This window comes from Bufo gargarizans, chromosome 2, assembly GCF_014858855.1.
Source record: "Bufo gargarizans isolate SCDJY-AF-19 chromosome 2, ASM1485885v1, whole genome shotgun sequence".
Classification (NCBI taxonomy): Eukaryota; Metazoa; Chordata; class Amphibia; order Anura; family Bufonidae; genus Bufo; species Bufo gargarizans.
The window spans coordinates 189,001,815-189,021,547 of NC_058081.1; the positions used below are offsets into that span (position 1 = coordinate 189,001,815).

Consider the following 19,733-nt stretch of genomic DNA (forward strand, 5'->3'; position numbering starts at 1 on the left):
ATTTCTGAAGGCTGAAGCAGGGGGAGGATCGAATACAGTAAGAGATGGGCGTGCTGGAGCGAGGCGCTGGGCGGCAAACTGCAAGGTAGACGGAGCCTCTAGGTGCTGGAAAAACGCCTGCATAGCACCTAGAGGCTCATTTGCATAAAGATATAAGTGCTTTTTTTGAGGTATCGGCCGAACGGATTAATGTAATAATTAGCTTGTAAGCTACATCAGACACTAGCGGATCGCTAGTGTCTGAACACCAAATATGTGATATGCAAGTGGTAGAAACCCTTTAATAACAAAAAAAGTAAAAATGTCAGCAGCAATAAAATACCACCAAATGAAAGCTCTATTAGTGAGAAGAAAAGGAGGTAAAATTCATTTGGGTGGTAAGTTGCATGACCGAGCGATAAACGGTGAAAGTAGTGTAGTGCAGAAGTGTAAAAAGTGGCCTGGTCATGAAGGGGGTTTTAGCTAGCGGGGTTGAAGTGGTTAAATCAGATTTGTTTGATTTAAATCCGATTTGTTTGATTTAAATCAGATTTTTTTTTTATATAAAATGCTATTTGAGGAAAATATATTACCATCCAAAGGTTATTTCATTATGAAATAAAGATTACTTTTTTAGTTATGTAGAATAAGGCCTCATGCACACGACAGTATTTTTTCACGGTCCGCAAAAACGGGGTCCGTAGGTCCGTGATAGTTTTTTCGTCCGTGGGTCTTCCTTGATTTTTGGAGGATCCACGGACATGAAAAAAAAAGTCGTTTTGGTGTCCGCCTGGCCGTGCGGAGCCAAACGGATCCGTCCTGAATTACAATGCAAGTCAATGGGGACGGATCAGTTTGACATTGACACAATATGGTGCAATTGCAAACGGATCTGTCCCCCATTGACTTTTAATGTAAAGTCAGGAGTCCCTTTATACCATCGGATCTGAGTTTTCTCCAATCAGATGGTATATTTTAACTTGAAGCGTCCCCATCACCATGGGAACGCCTCTATGTTAGAATATACTGTCGGATATGAGTTACATCGTGAAAACTCATATCCGACAGTATATTCTAACACAGAGGCGTTCCCATGGTGATGGGGATGCTTCTAGTTAGAATATACTACAAACTGTGTACATGACTGCCCCCTGCTGCCTGGCAGCCCCCGATCTCTTACAGGGGGCCGTGATCAGCGCAATTAACCCCTCAGGTGCCGCTCCTGAAGGGGTTAATTGTGCGTATCATAGCCCCCTGTAAGAGATCAGGGCTGCCAGGCAGCAGGGGGCAGACCCCCCCCTCCCCAGTTTGAATATCATTGGTGGCCAGTGCAGGGGCCCCCCCCCCCCCCGCCCCCTCTCCCTCCATTGTAATAATAGCATTGGTGGCCAGTGTTCGCCCCCTCCCCCCCTCTATTGTAATAATAGCATTGGTGGCACAGTGTGCGGCCTCCCCCCCCTTCCTCCCTCTATTGTTTTAATACATTAGTGGCAGTGTGCGCCCCCCCCCTTCCTCCCTCTATTGTTTTAATACATTGGTGGCAGTGTGTGGCCTCCCCCCCCCCCCCGATCATTGGTGGCAGCAGAAGCATCATACTTACCTGCTGGCTGCTGCGATGTCTGTGTCCACCCGGGAGCTCCTCCTACTGGTAAGTGACAGGTCTGTGCGGCGCATTGCTGTCACTTACCAGTAGGAGGAGCTCCCAGCCGGACACAGACATCGCAGCAGCCAGCAGGTAAGTATGATGCTTCTACTATTGCTAAGTAACCATGGCAACCAGGACTGCAGTAGCGTCCTCGTTGCCATGGTTACCGATCGGAGCCCCAGCGATTAAACTGGGACTCCGATCGGAACTCCGCTGCCACCAATGATCGGGGGGAGGCCGCACACTGCCACCAATGTATTAAAACAATAGAGGGAGGAAGGGGGGCGCACACTGCCACCAATGTATTAAAACAATAGAGGGAGGAAGGGGGGGCCGCCAATGAAATTTAAACTGGGGAGGGAGGGGGGTCTGCCCCCTGCTGCCTGGCAGCCCCGAATCTCTTACAGGGGGCTATGATAAGCACAATTAACCCCTTCAGGTGCAGCACCTGAGGGGTTAATTGTACGGATCACGGCCCCCTGTAAGAGATCGGGTGCTGCAGGCAGCAGGGGGCAGTCATGTACACAGTTCGTTGTATATTCTAACTAGAAGCATCCCCATCACCATGGGAACGCCTCTGTGTTAGAATATACTGTCGGATCTGAGTTTTCACGAAGTGAAAACTCAGCTCTAAAAGAGCTTTTATGCAGACGGATCTTCGGATCCGTCTGTATGAAAGTAACCTACGGCCACAGATCACGGACACGGATGCCAATCTTGTGTGCATCCGTGTTCTTTCACGGATCCATTGACTTGAATGGGTCCGTGAACCGTTGTCCGTCAAAAAAATAGGACAGGTAATATTTTTTTTTACGGACAGGATACACGGATCACGGTCTCAGCTGCAAAACGGTGCATTTTCCGATTTTTCCACGGGCCCATTGAAAGTCAATGTGTCAGCGAAAAAAAAACGGAAAACGGCACAACGGCCACGGATGCACACAACGGTCGTGTGCATGAGGCCTAAGGCTGTACATGTTGAATTTTTTGTTAAATTCCATTAATCCATTCACAATGTTCTGCTCTTCCAGAGGTTTTTGTAAGATTACTGGGTAGTTTCTCTGCCTACAAGATATTATCACAGATGCTTGGTTTAATTTTGGAGTTCTCAAAACTGAATTTATAACATGAAAAGAGTTGCGAAAAAGATCTTAATCCTAACGTCTACAAACCTATAAATACAGAATCAACCTCTTCAGTGCTAAGTTTAACCTTCTGCCGTCACACTAACGCCGAAAGGCGTCAATGCTGCGGCGCTGCCAGGTCACACTAACGCCGATTGGCGTCATCTCGCGTGAGCCGAGATTTCCTGTGAACGCGCGCACACAGGCGCGCGCGCTCACAGGAACGGAAGGTAAGCGAGTGGACCTCCAGCCTGCCAGCGGCGATCGCTCGCTGGCAGGCTGGAGATCCGAATTTTTTAACCCCTAACAGGTATATTAGACGCTGTTTTCATAACAGCGTCTAATATACCTCCTACCTGGTCCTCTGGTGGTCCCTTTTGTTAGGATCGACCACCAGAGGACTCAGGTAGGTCAGTACAGTCGCACCAAACACTACACTACACCCCCCCCCCCCCCCCCGTCACTTATTAACCCCTTATAAACCCCTGATCACCCCATATAAACTCCCTGATCACCCCCCTGTCATTGATCACCGCCCTGTCATTGATCACCCCCCCTGTCAGGCTCCGTTCAGACGTCCGTATGATTTTTACGGATCCACGGATACATGGATCGGATCCGCAAAAAGCATACGGACGTCTGAATGGAGCCTTACAGGGGGGTGATCAATGACAGGCGGGTGATCACCCATATACACTCCCTGATCACCCCCTGTCATTGATCACTTCCCTGTAAGGCTCCATTCAGACGTCCGCATGATTTTTACGGATCCATGGATACATGGATCGGATCCGCAAAACACATGCGGACGTCTGAATGGAGCCTTACAGGGGGTGATCAATGACAGGCGGGTGATCACCCATATACACTCCCTGATCACCCCCCTGTCATTGATAACCCCCCTGTAAGGCTCCATTCAGACGTCCGCATGCGTTTTGTGGATCCGATCCATGGATCCGTAAAAAATCATGCGGATGTCTGAATGGAGCCTTACAGGGGGGGTGATCAGTGACAGGGGGGTGATTACCCTGATCACCCCCTGTCATTGATAACCCCCCTGTAAGGCTCCATTCAGACGTCAGCATGCGTTTTGTGGATCCGATCCATGTATCCATGGATCCGTAAAAAATCATGCGGATGTCTGAATGGAGCCTTACAGGGGGGGTGATCAGTGACAGGGGGGTGATCACCCTGATTACCCTGATCACCCCCTGTCATTGATAACCCCCCTGTAAGGCTCCATTCAGACGTCCGCATGCGTTTTGTGGATCCGATCCATGGATCCGTAAAAAATCATGCGGATGTCTGAATGGAGCCTTACAGGGGGGGTGATCAGTGACAGGGGGGTGATTACCCTGATCACCCCCTGTCATTGATCACCCCCCCTGTAAGGCTCCATTCAGACATCCGCATGATTTTTTACGGATCCATGGATACATGGATCGGATCCACAAAACACATGCGGATGTCTGAATGGAGCCTTACAGGGGGGGTGATCAGTGACAGGGGGGTGATCACCCTGATTACCCTGATCACCCTGATTACCCTGATCACCCCCTGTCATTGATAACCCCCCTGTAAGGCTCCATTCAGACGTCCGCATGCGTTTTGTGGATCCGATCCATGTATCCATGGATCCGTAAAAAATCATGCGGATGTCTGAATGGAGCCTTACAGGGGGGGTGATCAGTGACAGGGGGGTGATCACCCTGATTACCCTGATCACCCCCTGTCATTGATAACCCCCCTGTAAGGCTCCATTCAGACGTCCGCATGCGTTCTGTGGATCCGATACATGTATCCATGGATCCGTAAAAAATCATGCGGATGTCTGAATGGAGCTTTACAGGGGGGGTGATCAGTGACAGGGGGGTGATCACCCTGATTACCCTGATCACCCCCTGTCATTGATAACCCCCCTGTAAGGCTCCATTCAGACGTCCGCATGCGTTTTGTGGATCCGATCCATGTATCCATGGATCCGTAAAAAATCATGCGGATGTCTGAATGGAGCCTTACAGGGGGGGTGATCAGTGACAGGGGGGTGATCACCCTGATTACCCTGATCACCCCCTGTCATTGATAACCCCCCTGTAAGGCTCCATTCAGACGTCCGCATGCGTTCTGTGGATCCGATCCATGTATCCATGGATCCGTAAAAAATCATGCGGATGTCTGAATGGAGCTTTACAGGGGGGGTGATCAGTGACAGGGGGGTGATCACCCTGATTACCCTGATCACCCCCTGTCATTGATAACCCCCCTGTAAGGCTCCATTCAGACGTCCGCATGCGTTCTGTGGATCCGATACATGTATCCATGGATCCGTAAAAAATCATGCGGATGTCTGAATGGAGCCTTACAGGGGGGGTGATCAGTGACAGGGGGGTGATCAGGGAGTCTATATGGGTGATCACCCCCCTGTCATTGATCACCCCCCTGTCATTGATCACCCCCCTGTCATTGATCACCCCCCCCTGGTAAGGCTCCATTCAGACATTTTTTTTGGCACAAGTTAGCGGAAATTTTTTGTTTGTTTTTGTTTTTTCTTACAAAGTCTCATATTCCACTAACTTGTGTCAAAAAATAAAATCTCACATGGACGCACCATACCCCTCACGGAATCCAAATGCGTAAACATTTTTAGACATTTATATTCCAGACTTCTTCTCACGCTTTAGGGCCCCTAAAAAGCCAGGGCAGTATAAATACCCCACATGTGACCCCATTTCGGAAAGAAGACACCCCAAGGTATTCCGTGAGGGGCATATTGAGTCCATGAAAGATTGAAATTTTTGTCCTAAGTTAGCGGAAAGTGAGACTTTGTGAGGAAAAAAACAAAAAAAAAAATCAATATCCGCTAACTTATGCAAAAAAAAAAAAAATTCTAGGAACTCGCCAGGCCCCTCATTGAATACCTTGGGGTGTCTTCTTTCCAAAGTGGGGTCACATGTGGGGTATTTATACTGCCCTGGCTTTTTAGGGGCCCGAAAGTGTGAGAAGAAGTCTGGGATCCAAATGTCTAAAAATGCCCTCCTAAAAGGAATTTGGGCCCCTTTGCGCATCTAGGCTGCAAAAAAGTGTCACACATGTGGTATCGCCGTACTCAGGAGAAGTTGGGCAATGTGTTTTGGGGTGTCATTTTACATATACCCATGCTGGGTGAGAAAAATATCTTGGTCAAATGCCAACTTTGTATAAAAAAATGGGAAAAGTTGTCTTTTGCCAAGATATTTCTCTCACCCAGCATGGGTATATGTAAAATGACACCCCAAAACACATTCCCCAACTTCTCCTGAGTACGGCGATACCAGATGTGTGACACTTTTTTGCTGCCAAGGTGGGCAAAGGGGCACATATTGCAAAGTGCACCTTTCGGATTTCACCGGCCATTTTTTACAGATTTTGATTGCAAGGTACTTCTTACACATTTGGGCCCCTAAATTGCCAGGGCAGTATAACTACGCCACAAGTGACCCCATTTTGGAAAGAAGACACCCCAAGGTATTCCGTGAGGGGCACGGCGAGTTCCTAGAATTTTTTATTTTTTGTCACAAGTTAGCGGAAAATGATGATTTTTCTTTTTTTTTTCTTTTTTCCTTACAAAGTCTCATATTCCACTAACTTGCGACAAAAAATAAAAAATTCTAGGAACTTGCCATGCCCCTCACGGAATACCTTGGGGTGTCTTCTTTCCAAAATGGGGTCACTTGTGGTAGTTATACTGCCCTGGCAATTTAGGGGCCAAATGTGTGAGAAGTACTTTGCAATCAAAATGTGTAAAAGATGGCCTGCGAAATCTGAAAGGTGCACTTTGGAATATGTGCCCCTTTGCCCACCTTGGCTGCAAAAAAGTGTCACACATCTGGTATCGCCGTACTCAGGAGAAGTTGGGGAATGTGTTTTGGGGTGTCATTTTACATATACCCATGCTGGGTGAGAGAAATATCTTGGCAAAAGACAACTTTTCCCATTTTTTTATACAAAGTTGGCATTTGACCAAGATATTTCTCTCACCCAGCATGGGTATATGTAAAATGACACCCCAAAACACATTCCCCAACTTCTCCTGAGTACGGCGATACCAGATGTGTGACACTTTTTTGCAGCCAAGGTGGGCAAAGGGGCACATATTCCAAAGTGCACCTTTTGGATTTCACCGGTCATTTTTTACACATTTTGATTGCAAAGTTCTTCTCACACATTTGGGCCCCTAAATTGCCAGGGCAGTATAACTACCCCACAAGTGACCCCATTTTGGAAAGAAGACACCCCAAGGTATTCCGTGAGGGGCATGGCAAGTTTTTAGAATTTTTTATTTTTTGTCGCAAGTTAGTGGAATATGAGACTTTGTAAGAAAAAAAATAAAAATAAAAATCATCATCATTTTCCGCTAACTTGTGACAAAAAATAAAAAGTTCTATGAACTCACTATGCCCATCAGCGAATACCTTAGGGTGTCTACTTTCCGAAATGGGGTCATTTGTGGGGTTTTTCTACTGTTTGGGCATTGTAGAACCTCAGGAAACATGACAGGTGCTCAGAAAGTCAGAGCTGTTTCAAAAAGCGGAAATTCACATTTTTGTACCATAGTTTGCAAATGCTATAACTTTTACCCAAACCATTTTTTTTTTTTGCCCAAACATTTTTTTTTTATCAAAGACATGTAGAACAATAAATTTGGCGAAAAATGTATATATGGATGTCGGTTTTTTTGCAAAATTTTACAGCTGAAAGTGAAAAATGTCATTTTTTTGCAAAAAAATCGTTAAATTTCGATTAATAACAAAAAAAGTAAAAATGTCAGCAGCAATGAAATACCACCAAATGAAAGCTCCATTAGTGAGAAGAAAAGGAGGTAAAATTCATTTGGGTGGTAAGTTGCATGACCGTGCAATAAACCGCTAAAGTTGTGGAGTGCCGATTTGTAAAAAAGGGCCTGGTCACTAGGGGGGTATAAACCTGTGGTCCTTAAGTGGTTAAAGTTCAGTGAATAGAATATAAACAATATTTCTTCCTCACTTTCACTTCAAAATGTCACTTTCTTGTGTAGGCTGGGCTGACAGTCTAAGTTTCTTAAAATATATATATTTTCTTTAGCCAAATTAGTTAACAAACATGGATGTGTAAGCAAATAACGTGCTGTAATGTTATTGTTTCAGTTGAATAAATCCTATTTAAATTGTTATTATTAAGGTAATGATTATTTTTCTCCTTTCTAAGTACAACAGAAAAATTGTCCAAATATGAATCTTTATGTAAAAAACTATGATTTAAATCAAGCCTTACTGACTAGTGATTTAAATCGGTTTGATTTAAATCAAATCCACCTTGGTTGGAGCACATGTTCATATGACAAAAACACGCAGGGTGAAGTAAAACTGGCCATGCACTGACAAAAGTCGGCTGCGACCAGTGTAGCCCTCGTCTCAGTGCAACACAGCGAGTCAATACTGCAATTCTGTACACAAAGACTGGCCAGACCTGTTACACCCACTTCCCAGGGAGCGCACCGCTGTTTGTGTTATGGGACATTTAGAGGAATAGGTCAGTCTTCAACAAATGTGACAATCGGCGCAAAGATTCAAGCTACAGTATTATCACACGCTCCCCATACGGTACACTGGGTTCTAATGACAAGTAAATCCACATTACCTAATAATGTTTCCCATTACATACAAAGGGTTAAAGAGGTTGTTCAGCCTTTACCAAGTGATGGCTATCCTGAAGATAGCCCATCACTAGCTGATCTGTGGGGGTCATGTAGAGGAGGTTAATACAAGACACTTACTAATGTATTGTGATTGCCATTTTCCAGCACATTATACACTGCTCATATCCAGGGGTTATGACCACCCTGCAGTCCAGCTGCGGTGGTCGTGCTTGCACAATAGAGGAAAAAGCACCAGCCTCTTTGGTGTCTGGGATTGTGGGAGCGCACATAGGCATGAATGTGCAGCAACCCCCGATCCAGCCACCTCGTATATGCGCTGCCCAGGAAATAGGCAGTGTATATGGAAAAATGAATCCAGCCAGCAAAGGAGACAATATGGACAATTACAATACATTAGTAAGTGCCTTGTAGTAACTTTCTCTACATGATCAATGCCATTTGCTGAAGTGACACAATCCCTTTAATAACAGGAAAGGTTGGAAGCACTAATATATATATATATAAAAATCTCCCAGGTTAATGTACCCTATTTTCCGCTTTATAAGACGCACTTGTTTCCCCCAAAAGTGGGGGGGAAATGGCCGTACGTCTTATAAAGCGAATACAGCAGTATTATATGGCCGGCACATCGCAGGCCATGCTGTGCTGCATTGGCATAGCGAGTGGCCTGCGATGTACCAGTGACATGTAAACAGGTGCGTTACCAGGGTAGTAGCGGAGCCCGGCGCAGTCACTTAACTTCATTAAGCCGGTAAGAGCAGCCATCACATATAAAGTGTATACAGCAGCCCCTAGCAGTACTCGCAATGCACGTAGCGGGCGTCACTCGCTCAGTCATCCTCCGGCCCTGCCCACTTTATTAACAATATTTTCTTAATTTCCTCCTGTCTTATCAAGCGAAAAAAAAAAGTAAGTAAATGTATACTGCTTTCTTATAACTTGTCAACTGACTCTAATAAAGTGCCGATGGTGTGCTCATTGATTATTAAAGGGGGTTTCCAGGCTGCTGATATTGATGACCTATCCTCAGGATAGGTTAATAATAGAGAGGAGCGAATTTCATATTTTGAAATTCGATTGCGATTCGTTTACTGGTAAAAGCAGAATCGCGTTATGGATTCCGTTACCACGGACCATAACGCAACTCTATGACGGAATACCTTTAGAGGTCATCAATATCAAGAGCTTGGAGAAACCTTTAAAGCCATTTTGAACACATTTGGATTTTTTTTTTTTTAAACGTATCCGTAAATACCTGTCCAGCTGCTGACAACTTAGGCCTCTTTCACACGAGTGTGGCGTGTGAGGGCCCGATAAGATGCGGGTGCGTTGCGGTAAAATGCGCGATTTTTCTGCGCAAGTGCAAAGCATTTTAATGCGTTTTGCACCCGCGTGAGAAAAATCGCCATGTTTGGTACCCAGACCCAAACCCGGACTTCATCACTGAAGTTCAGGTTTGGGTTAGGTGTTGTGTAGATTTTAATATTTTCCCTTATAAAATGGTTATAAGGGAAAATAATAGCATTCTTATTACAGAATGCAAAGTAAATTAGGGATGGAGGGGTTATAAAAAAAAAAAAAAAAAAAAAAAAAGTTAACTTACCTGCTCCATAGCTGCCAGTCTCTGTTCTATCTTCAGGACCTGGCAAAAGACCTGTGGTGATGTCACTATGGTCCAATCACATGGTTCATCACCATGGTGAGGGACCATGTTATGTGACGTCACCACAGGTCTTTAGCCAGCAGCTCAACATTACAGAAGACAGAGATCCGCAACTACGCGATCAAGTGGACTCGGTGAGTTAGTTTTTAGTTTTAACCCCTCCATCACTATTTTAATTTGCATTCTGTATTCAGAATGCTATTATTTTCCCTTATCACCATGTGATAAGGGAAAATAATAATGATCAGGTCCCCAGCCCAATCATCACCTAGCAACCATGCGTGTAAATCGCACCGCATCCGCACTTGCTTGCGATTTTCACACGGCCCCATTCACTTTTATGGTGAAAAATCGCACAATATAGAGCATGCTGCAATTTTCACGCAACGCACAAGTGATGCAGGAAAATCACCGCTCATGTGCACAGCCCCATAGAAATGAATGGGTCCGGATTCAGTGCGGGTGCAATGCGTTCACCTCACGCATTGCACCCACGCAGAATACTCGCCCGTGTGAAAGGGGCCTACTTAGCTGTTCCTCAGTCGCCGCACTCTTTGGTACAAGTGGCTGCTATCACTTCTTGATCTCTGAATGGCAAATGTACTTTCACACTTGCGGCACGGCATTCCGGCACAGAACAGCCTGCCAGAGATCTCCGGATCCAGTACTGCTGGATGCTACCGGAATGACCGATGGCCCAATGGGGTCCGGTGGAGATCCGGCTGCCACCCGGTAAATATGCAGAGAATCGGTCGGACAGGAGCCGTTTTTTGTCAGTCCAATTCCCGGCATTCTGTGCCAGACCAGCCTGCTGGAAGTCTGTACTGCATGTGTGAAAGTATGCATGAATACTGGGATGTAGTGGTGCAAAACCAGATCTGGCATTCAGAAATCCGCAAATCCTGAGAGACCGGCGCTCACTGCGCTGCAACCCCTTTAAAACTGCTTAGCAGCAGTTATTGCCAGTTCGCAGTGTTTGCCCGCGAACACATGCGGGCTGCCATTTTAACTCACAAGTCTGGCAATGCACAGGTAAGTCCTTACCTGTGCCTGCGCCGCGAGTCGGTCTGATGAAGGCCCCCGGAGGCTGTTCTCGAAACTGCCTGCTCCCGCTGACCGCATTTGTTTCAGACCAGCTCGCGGCGCAGGCACAGGTAAGGGATTACCTGTGCATTGCCGGACTTGTGAGTTAAGATGGCAGCCTGCATGTGTTAGCAGGCGAACACGGCGAACTGGCCATCACTGCTTATCAGTGGTAGTGTCCGGAATCTGCCCCCGCCACGATCTGATATAGATCACCTATCCTGACGATAGGTCATCCATTTTTAAGTTAAAGGGGGTGTCCATGAATTAAAAAAAAAAAATGGCTGACTAGTTGAGACGATAAGAAATAACCATTACTCATGGGTTAACTCCCCCACTCCTGTGGCCCAGCTGGACGCAGCCACATGATCGCCACCACCAATCAGCCTTACGGTTACTTGCTGAGGCCAGGGATTAGCTGTGGCAGTCATGTGGATGTAGTGAGGTCCACTACGGCGCTGGAGCAGTGATAAATACCGGACGACCCCTGTAATGACATCACATAGCAGTGATAGCTGTACATAGACCAAGCATAAGCTTCAATGTCAACAACTGTCATTGTGCACAGCATCCCCGGCGCTGCGCACTGGTGATGGAGACATGGAGCACCAGCCGTCACATCCACCCCCGCTCTGTGCACATACCCGGCTCTAGCAGTCAGCCGCCGCACACACTGTCATTCACACGCAGCGCTCCTCACTCAGTCCTGCGATGTGATGTGTCCTGCCACCGTTAGTCTGCTTCTCTCCTCCCGGATCTACCCACGTCCTCCTATCGCGAGATTTCCATACGTCGCGGCCTGCGCGGTGTACGTGATGAAAGTGTCAATAAAGTTCGTACAGGGATAATGCAGGCAGTTCTGTTAAGTACCTTTAATAGGCTTACACCGCCAGTGTCCTTATCACAGAGTGTAATAGGATTGTGGAAAAAAGCCCCGCCCCCCCCCCCGTACAGTGGGTGTGGCTACACCATCAGGGCGTGGTCTCTGTAGTGGGTGCGGCTATAGTAGAAAAAAATGATAGGAAGATACATTGCAGCCCAAGTCCATTTAGTTAAAGGGGTTGTCTGTGTTCAGAGCTGAAACCCGACATACCCTTATTTTCACCCAGGCAGCATCCCTGAGCCTAGCGACGGAGCATCTCATGCTCCGATGCGCTCCCGTGCCCTGCGCTAGATCGCGCAGGGCAAGGTCTCTTTTGTTTTCAATAACACACTGCCGGGCGGTAACTTCCGTCCAGCAGTGTGTTCGGTGACGTCACCGGCTCTGATGGGCGGGCTTTAGCTCTGCCCTAGCCGTTTTACTGGCTAGGGCAGCGTTAAATCCCGCCCATCAGTGCCGGTGATGTCACCGGGCTTCCTGGCAGCCCCATGGAGAGCCCTGGTACATCACTGGATCTCCAGAAAATGCCTTTGTCCTGCGCTATGTAGCGCAGGGCAAAGGAGAGCATCGGAGCATGAAATGCTCCTGTCAGGGGGGCTGCCTGGGTGAAAATGAAGGGATGTCCGGGTTCAGCTCTGAACCCGGACAACCCATTTAAAGGGTTATCCGAGTTTTTTTTTTGGGGGGGGGGGGGGACTTATAAAACACATCAGTACATACATATATATTAGTTAAACTTGATTTCTTAAAGGATAACTGTCATATTTTAACTCAAAATTCTATTTTCACATATGTAGTTACTACTGAGGTAATAATCCATAATCACAATTTTTTTTCCTCACATACCCCATAAGAAGATTCCGTCCATAGCAACCGTTATTCACCAGACTTCATTCTGCCTCTCCTCTCAAGATGGCCGTCGAGCCCTCACCCTGAGGCTAAGCCCACCTTCCCTCACTACCCAGAATGCATTGTGCTAATCTCAGGAATGCACTGCCTGAGTTGTCCACACTTCACAACCTCTTCCTCCTGAGAGCCCATACATTTTAGCAAGTGGCTGTTCAGCCTGGACACATGAAAACAAAGGTAAGCATTAACCCTAGCATCTAAATGGGTGCTACCGCCAGCAGAACTATCAGGGCACCCGGCAGAGGAGCAATCACAGCGGTCTCTGCCTTTGGACTCCGATCCCCTCAGTGAGTGTTTTGGAGATCGGGCCGTGCTGCTGTGTTTCTGTGCCCTGATCTCCCATTCAGGATGTCCCACCCCTCCTCTCCCCTGCAATTAAACAGGATAGCCAAGCGGTTCAGTAGATTGTCAGCTGTAACATATGTAAGACCCCAGAGTTGTGTTACTAAACTCTTTTACCCCGCTACAATCTGTTAAGAGCATTTACATTGTCATCTAATGTCATTTTACCTTACATACTCATAAATGTGCATTATAAGCCTTGTTAAATGTATATTGCTGTAATTTCCATGTTCACCAGCAGGTGGCAGCAATGTGTTAGCAAGGACTTAGTTTCAATTTAGTGTTTCTAGGCTGGAATAGTACATTCCAGTTTAGCTCCCCCCTCTGTGAGCAGAAGTGGGCTATGCCCATATCCTGCCTCATGGGGAGAGAAGGAAGTTAGAGTTAGTGTGCCAGCCACCCCTGCTAGGGGAAGGCTTTGCGTGTAGGAGCTCCCAGATAAAGGGATCCAAAGCCAGGATCTTGTCTCGGCTGAGACATTGATCATCATCCCCAGCCTGAGCCTTGCAGCCTCAGCTGGTAGAAGCAAGCAGACAACTCCAGTTCCAGGAAGAAGCTTACGCTGTGAAAGACAACCGTCAGTCAAAGTCCAGAGACCCAGGAGAAGCCATATTCCTCCCCAGCTAGTCAGTCCCCAGACAGCAGAGGATAGTGCAGAAGCCAAATTCCTGCAACAGTATAGAGCTAACAAGCAGACGTCTTTTCCTGCAAAGCTCCAGGTACATGATAGAAGATAAATTCCTGCCACACATTGCCAATACCTGCTGGGACCAAAGACTAAGGCCTCATGCACACGACCGTTGTGTGCATCCGTGGCCGTTGTGCCGTTTTCCGTTTTTTTTCGCGGACCCATTGACTTTCAATGGGTCCGTGGAAAAATCGGAAAATGCACCGTTTTGCAGCCGAGGCCGTGATCCGTGTATCCTGTCCGTCAAAAAAATATGACCTGTCCTATTTTTTTGACGGACAACGGTTCACGGACCCATTCAAGTCAATGGGTCCGTGAAAGAACACGGATGCACACAAGATTGGCATCCGTGTCCGTGATCCGTGGCCGTAGGTTGCTTTCATACAGACGGATCCGAAGATCCGTCTGCATAAAAGCTTTTTCTGATCTAAGTTTTCACTTCGTGAAAACTCATTTCCGACAGTATATTCTAACACAGAAGCGTTCCCATGGTGATGGGGACGCTTCTAGTTAGAATACACTGCAAACTTGGTACAAGACTGCCCCCTGCTGCCTGGTACCACCCGATCTCTTACAGGGGGATATGATAGCACAATTAACCTCTTCAGGTGCGGCACCTAAAGGGGTTAATTGTACTATCATATTCTCCTGTAAGAGATCAGGACTGCCAGGCAGCAGGGGGCAGACCCCCCCCCCCCTCCCCAGTTTGAATATCGTTGGTGGCACAGTGTGCGCCCACCATCGCCCCCCCTTCCTCCCTCTATAGTTAAAAATCGTTGGTGGCACAGTGTGTGCCCACCATCGCCCCCCCCTTCCTCCCTCTATAGTTAAAAATCGTTGGTGGCACAGTGTGTGCCCACCATCGCACCCCCTTCCTCCCTCTATAGTTAAAAATCGTTGGTGGCACAGTGTGTGCCCACCATCGCCCCCCCTTCCTCCCTCTATAGTTAAAAATCGTTGGTGGCACAGTGTGTGCCCACCATCGCCCCCCCCTTCCTCCCTCTATAGTTAAAAATCGTTGGTGGCACAGTGTGCGCCCACCATCGGCCCCCCCCTCTCTCTATAGTAGTAACAACCATTGGTGGCAGTGTGCGGCCTCCCATCTGCCCCCCCCCAATAGTACAATTGTAGAAGATTCATACTTACCTGCTTGCTGCTGCGATGTCTGTGACCGGCCGGGAGCTCCTCCTACTGGTAAGTGACAGTTCTTTAGCAATGCACCGCACAGACCTTTCACTTACCAGTAGGTGGAGCTCCCGGCCGGTCACAGACATCGCAGCAGCAAGCAGGTAAGTATGAATCTTCTACAATTGTACTATTGCTAAGTAACCATGGCAACCAGGGATGCAGTAGCTTCCTGGTTGCCATGGTTACCGATCGGAGCCCCAGCGATTAAACTGGGACTCCGATCGGAACTCCGCTGCCACCAATGATGGGGGGGGGGGGAATGGGAGGCCGCACACTGCCACCAATGGTTGTTACTACTATAGAGAGAGGGGGGCCGATGGTGGGCGCACACTGTGCCACCAACGATTTTTAACTATAGAGGGAGGAAGGGGGGGGGGCGATTTTGGGCACACACTGTGCCACCAACGATTTTTAACTATAGAGGGAGGAAGGGGGGGGCTATGGTGGGCGCACACTGTGCCACCAACGATATTCAAACTGGGGAGGGGGGGGGCTGCCCCCTGCTGCCTGACAGCCCTGATCTCTTACAGGAGAATATGATAGTACAATTAACCCCTTTAGGTGCCGCACCTGAAGAGGTTAATTGTGCTATCATATCCCCCTGTAAGAGATCGGGTGGTGCCAGGCAGCAGGGGGCAGTCTTGTACCAAGTTTGCAGTGTATTCTAACCTGAAGCGTCCCCATCACCATGGGAACGCCTCTGTGTTAGAATATACTGTCGGAAATGAGTTTCACGATGTAGCTCATATCCGACAGTATATTCTAACGTAGAGGCGTTCCCATGGTGATGGGGACGCTTCAAGTTATGTTCGGGTGTCCGCCTGGCCGTGCGGAGGCAAGCGGATCCGTCCAGACTTATAATGTAAGTCAATGGGGACGGATCCGTTTGAAGATGACACACTGTGGCTCAATTTTCAAACGGATCCGTCCCCCATTGACTTTCAATGTAAAGTCTGGACGGATCCGTCTGAGGCTACTTTCACACTTAGAAATGTTTTAACAATATAATGCAGACGGATCCGCTCTGAACGGAGCCACCGTCTGCATTATGAACACAAGTGTGAAAGTAAAGGGACTCCTGACTTTACATTGAAAGTCAATGGGGACGGATCCGTTTGCAATTGCACCATATTGTGTCAACTTCAAACGGATCCGTCCCCATTGACTTGCATTGTAATTCAGGACGGATCCGTTTGGCTCCGCACGGCCAGGCGGACGCCAAAACGACTTTTTTTTCATGTCCGTGGATCCTCCAAAAATCAAGGAAGACCCACGGACGAAAAAACGGTCACGGATCACGGACCCACGGACCCTGTTTTTGCGGACCGTGAAAAAAAACTGTCGTGTGCATGAGGCCTAATGCTGTACCTTGCTTGGATCAAAGCTACAACCAGTAAAGACAAGTTTGAACTTTACCAAAGGTCTGGATCTCAATTACTGCTGCAAATTCCTCTATTACTCCTACTAGCACCACACTCAATTGCAAGTGAGCCAGGATCCAGGAGTCTAGCCGTACCCAGGTAGGAGACACCGTTGACACCATTACCACTACCATACAGAGACATTACACCACTCTGGCATTTCTAACCTGGTACATGAGTTACAACACCTTAAAGGGCCCTGTGACTGTACCCTGCGCACGCTGCAATTGGCGTCACGAACAAAACTATAAACGATCACCTACACCTGACCCAGCCATTGCATTTTTGGCGTCAGAGTGCATACCCCGGTCCAGCTCACTGCACATACAGCTGTAAATCTACTGTAACTGCGGACTTGAGTGGATGTCTGCCGTTTAACCCCTACCTTGCTGCGGTCCGTAGGGACCGCTGTATGTAAGGGGTTAACGGTGAGGAAGCCCCCCCCTTCCCCCCTCCCCTCACCTCCTGTCACGGATGAAGTTGCAGATAGCTGGAATTTATAAATAAACGACTGACTGGCTTGATCCCAAACTAAGGAGCATATGGGTGAGCCCTTTAAAACCCTAAGAGCTCTCCCTGACTGCTATGCACATGCAAGGGTCTCAATGGTAGACGATTGCATGCCCACGTACCTAAGACTGTGTGACACCTGAAAACCCTATAATAGTGAGGGGACACGACCACCGGCTCCCTGCACTTAATACGGACGGAGTCAGGGTCACCTAGAATAAATGGTGCAGAGAGACGAAAGAATGGTAATCAGGCGGCACTGCGTGCACTGATGATGCCGTGATAAACCAGACCGTAATGCAGTACAAGAAACACTTCTCAGTGTGGTGCTCAGCAGAGAAGATACTTTGAGCGAGAAGTTGCAACATAAAGAGAAGGTGAATATAAAGTTGCGGCACTCACCGAAGTGTATAACAGTTGCTTTATTGTAGCTTCCTCAAAGGGTAGCTGGAGGGTCCAGGGGCGGACACAAAGTTGCTCGCAACTTTCTGTCCGCCCCTGGACCCTTCACCTAGAATAAAGCCAGCAAGGAAACACAATAAGAGAAAAGACTTAGGCCCCATGCACACGGCCGTGTTTCACGGCCGTGTGCGGGCCGTGGAACCGCGGCCTGGATCCCTCCTGAGAGCAGGAGCGCACAGCGTCACTGGTTGCTATGACGCCGTGCGCTCCCTGCTGCCGGCACAGTACAGTAATACACTGGTATAGATCATACCAGTGTATTACTGTATTGCGGCGGCAGCAGGGAGCGCACGGCGTCATAGCAACCAGTGACGCCGTGCGCTCCTGCTCTCAGGAGGGATCCAGGCCGCGGTTCCACGGCCCGCACACGGCCGTGAAACACGGCCGTGTGCATGGGGCCTTATCTGAACAAACAGCAGCAGCAGCCTCCAGCAGTGAACACATAACAGTTCCAAAAATACAGTTTTTTGTCACCTACCATCACAAAAAAATGCAACACCAAGTGATCAAAAAGGTGTATGCCCCCAAAATAGTACCAATCAAACCACCACTTCATCCCACATAAAATGATACCCTACATAAGACAATTGGCCAAAAAACAAAACAAAAAAAAAACTATGGCTCTCAGACTATGGATAAACTAACACATTATTTTTTTTTGTTTCAATAATGCTATTATTGTGTAAAACTTAAGTAAATAAGAAAAAGTATTCGTCCCCCCCCCCCCCCCTCCAGTGCCATCAGCTCTCCCCCTTGTGCCACCAGCTCAGCAGGGATAATGTGCACATTGATGTAACAGTGCAGGGATAGTGTGCACAGTGATGTCACTGTGCAGAGATAGTGTGCTCGGTGATGTCACAATGCAGGGATAGTGTGCACATTGCAGGAATAGTGCGCACAGTGATGTCACAGTGCAGGGATAGTGCGCACAGTGATGTCACAGTGCAGGGATAGTGTGCACAGTGATGTCACAGTGCAGAGATAGTGTGCACAGTGATGTCACAGTGCAGGGATAGTGTGCACAGTGATGTCACAGTGCATGGATAGTGCGCACAGTTATGTCACAGTGCAGAATTAGTGCGCACAGTTATGTCACAGTGCAGAATTAGTGCACACAGTGATGTCACAGTGCAGGGATAGTGCGCACAGTGATGTCACAGTGCAGGGATAGTGCGCACAGTGATGTCACAGTGCAGGGATAGTGTGCACAGTGATGTCACAATGCAGGGATAGTGCACACAGTGATGTCACAATGCAGGGATAGTGCGCACAGTGATGTCACAGTGCAGGGATAGTGTGCACAGTGATGTCACAGTGCAGGGATAGTGTGCACAGTGATGTCACAGTGTAGGGATAGTGTGGACAGTGATGTCACAGTGCAGGGATAGTGTGCACAGTGATGTCACAGTGTGCAGTGTGATGTCAGGATGCAGAGATATACCCGCATCAGAGATGGGATCAGGACTGTTGGCACTTCCTTTCCCCCACAGGGTTCAGTAGGTTAATATGTAAGGTCACCAGCCACCTGAGACAGCAGAGGAGACCCATGAGGGAAACAAGCAGAGAATAATAACCGTTATAAGGACTAAAAGGAAACAAAACCCAAACCGCTATGAACCAGCCACTAATGACCACACTACTACGCCTATCAACCTCTGGCCATACCGGCACAGGTGACACAGCTCTAACTAGAAGTCCATGCTCCACCACTGGGTGGTAAACGTGTTATCATAGGGGTTCTCCGTGCCGGGACACACATGGCAAGCACTAATTACCCAGTGCCTCTTCACACATGCAGCCTTCTGCCAATAACCAGCAGCTCTGATCTGTACTGCCACTCGCGCCTGCCTCCTCCGCTGCCAGACACTCTGCACACAGCGTCGGATCATAGTGCGCGCTTACGTGCACTATGATCTGACAATGTGTCAGGATCCAGTACAGCGCGGTGCGGGCCGGTGGGTGACTACGGAGCGGTTAATGGCAAGCGACTCCCGCACTGTGGTCACATGACACAAACAAAAAATTTGCTTTGAGGATTTTTGGGTGTCGAATTACTCGATTCAATCGAGTAATTGTTTCAGCCCTAGTTCCGTGCTCCACAAAAAACAATATAACCTGTCCTATTCTTGTCCATTTTGCAGACAACAATAGGCAGTTATATCAAT

The 19,733-nt window shown here is 47.9% G+C and overlaps 1 protein-coding gene across 2 annotated transcripts in view; it reads right to left on the reverse strand.

Annotated features, from left to right (window-relative positions):
* The window catches only part of SCAMP5 (secretory carrier membrane protein 5), a 50,988-nt gene that overhangs the window by 29,211 nt on the left and 2,044 nt on the right, over positions 1–19,733 (reverse strand). The window contains exon 1 of one of the 2 annotated variants that reach the window (XM_044279783.1): positions 11,813–12,012. The exons of the other annotated variant lie outside the window; for it this stretch is intronic. The gene's annotated coding sequence lies outside the window, so the exon portion shown is untranslated. Of the gene's footprint in view, positions 1–11,812; positions 12,013–19,733 lie in introns of those variants that run through there. 2 annotated transcript variants of the gene reach the window in all.